The sequence below is a fragment of the Scylla paramamosain genome, chromosome 39 (assembly GCF_035594125.1).
Source record: "Scylla paramamosain isolate STU-SP2022 chromosome 39, ASM3559412v1, whole genome shotgun sequence".
NCBI lineage: Eukaryota > Metazoa > Arthropoda > Malacostraca > Decapoda > Portunidae > Scylla > Scylla paramamosain.
The window spans coordinates 14,269,882-14,272,381 of record NC_087189.1 but is presented as its reverse complement, the minus strand read 5'-3'; the positions used below and the strand labels follow the sequence as shown (position 1 = coordinate 14,272,381).

The 2,500-nt window shown below is 41.8% G+C and overlaps 1 protein-coding gene and 1 long non-coding RNA gene across 2 annotated transcripts in view; one reads left to right on the top strand and one right to left on the bottom strand.

The window, feature by feature from the left end:
* LOC135092262 (protein spaetzle 4-like) overlaps positions 1-2,500 on the top strand; it is a 19,210-nt gene that overhangs the window by 3,928 nt on the left and 12,782 nt on the right. The gene's annotated exons all lie outside the window — the stretch shown is intronic.
* LOC135092267 (uncharacterized) overlaps positions 1-2,500 on the bottom strand; it is a 22,836-nt gene that overhangs the window by 19,890 nt on the left and 446 nt on the right. The window contains exon 1 of the long non-coding RNA XR_010262808.1: positions 2,374-2,500. This exon is cut by the window's right edge and continues 446 nt beyond it. This is a non-coding gene — a long non-coding RNA (uncharacterized LOC135092267). The remainder of the gene's footprint in view (positions 1-2,373) is intronic.

Sequence of the window (2,500 nt, the reverse complement as noted above, 5' to 3'; positions counted from 1 at the left end):
GTAGTAGTAGTAGTAGTAGTAGTAGAGGACGTGAAGAGGTCAGAATGTCACCATCAATATCAAAAAAGGAGGGAAACTTACTAAATAAATATTCAAGTAACTTTCATACCAACGTACACACACACACACAAACACACACTCACATTTACGTTTCTTTGTGTTCATACCACCACCACCACCACCACCACCACAATTTTCCTGACTTTCCCTGCACGGAACACGCTTCACTTGATACAAAACCCCAGCTAATTCTGACTTTCTCCTCTGCATAAACAGTTATTTCATCACCCCAACGCAACGGTGTGTGTGTGTGTGTGTGTGTAGGGGGCCCGAGTGAGAGAGAGGAAGAGATGAGAGGAGGAGGAGGAGGAGGAGGAGGAGGAGGAGGAGGAGAGGGTAAAGAGAAAGTTGTCTACCTCCTTTCCTCCCTCCCTGCCTCCCTTTCATCTACCACCACCACCACCACCACCACCTCCTCCTCCTCCTCCTCCTCCTCCTCCTCCTCCTCCTCGTAGGACTAAAATGGTATCTGGGAAGGCTAGATCAAGGTATACCTCTCACTCCTCCTCCTCCTCCTCCTCCTCCTCCTCTCCATAATTAGCTTTTTTATGCGTCGTAGTGAGTGAAGGAGAGAGAGAGAGAGAGAGAGAGAGAGAGAGAGAGAGAGAGAGAGAGAGAGAGAGAGAGAGAGAGAGAGAGAGAGAGAGAGAGAGAGAGTCATAACTTGAGAGAGTGAAAGGTAGGACATTTCTATTAACCCTCTCTCTCTCTCTCTCTCTCTCTCTCTCTCTCTCTCTCTCTCTCTCTCTCTCTCTCTCTCTCTTGAACACCGAAGAGAAAAGAAGGAAAATGCTTAGAATAAAGAAGGGAAAGCAGCGCGAGGAGGAGGTGGAGGATGAGGAGGAGGAGGAGAGTGCAAATTCTACTAATCATTACGAAATAAACGCTTAATTACTTAATAGCTCCACAAACTAATGCTAACAAACTTTCTCTCGCTCTGTTTTCTTTGAGTAATAGTCAAGTAGCAAATATAGAACGGAAAGGAAGGATAAAGTAGTAGTAGTAGTAGTAGTAGTAGTAGTAGTAGTAGTAGTAGTAGTAGTAGTAGTAGTTTGGGTATCAGTAATTAAGTGATACCAGAAACACCAGCATCTTACACGAAGGTCAAACAAGAAATAATGGATTCAACAATGACAAGTTAAATTTCAGTGAGACAGGAAGGAATTGGTTCTCAAATAGTTAGATGAATGGAATGGCCTCAGTAATCGAGTTGTTAGCTGAGTCATTAGGGAGGTTTAAAAGAGGATTAGACAAATTTATGGATGGGGATGATGGGTGATAAATGGTAAGCATATTTCATACAGGGACTGCCACGTGTAGGCCTGATGGCTTCCTGCACCAACCCTTCTGTTCTTAAGCTCTTATCGTTGGTCTTGAAAATACTTGAAGGGAGAATTTGAATTAACACGTGAATCTTTTGTTTTTACTGCTGGAATAGTTTATAATGGCGTAATAGTACTTCACACCAATACTATTACTATTGACAACCACGAGAAATATGTATTGTCAGTTTCTTGCAGTAGTATGATAAACACTCCATACTTCTCCATGTGTTTGCCTCAGAGTGAATTGACACGTGTACTCCTCTGACATCCTTGGGGAAATTAATGGTAGTACTAAATAAGAGTAGTAGTAGTAGTAGTAATCAGTAGTAGTAATAAATGAATAATAATAATAAGAAGAAAAAGAAGAAAAAGAAGAGAAGAAAAAGAAGATTTACACCACACCATGAAAAAAAAAAAAAAAAAAAAAATCACCGTTACAAGCAGGTGTTTTAATCCTATCATCTCACTCCTTCACGAGACAAGCCACCAAAAGCACCAAGACAAACAACCCTCCACCAAAGCTACACTTGTATGCACTCCCTCGCACCAACACTAACACCCTCACGAACACGAGTACACACGCAAACCCAGATCAATCCATCACAACCTCAATAACTCAACACAGTAACTCAGATAACACATTAGTATATACCCTAACTGATCTAACATACACATAGCCAGTACTCGCCCAGTAACACTAGTTAATACACAAACTCATAGCAAGCCATAAAGACCTCAGTAACTCAGGTAACATACAAATATACGCCTTCCACTGAGATACGAAACAATTAACAACACCAGAAGTAATGAATGAGATCTCTATAAGCATCTATAAGAAAGAAAGAGATTAAAAGAATAGACTTTGCAATTTCTACCCAGTTTAAAGATTGGAGGTGGCTGTAGAACAAGTAAAGACGTCTCAGAGTGATTGGCTATTAAGGAAAGGTGTACCAAATACTAATCAAAGGGTTAACAAATGTATACTCACCCTTGCTAGCGACGGCACCACCTCAAAAGTAACACCGCCACTAGAACAACTTAGACTGGAACACTATATTCCCTCCGTCAGCACACAGCAGGCGCCTGGAGGGCTTCGCACGAGTGACCGACCGGTC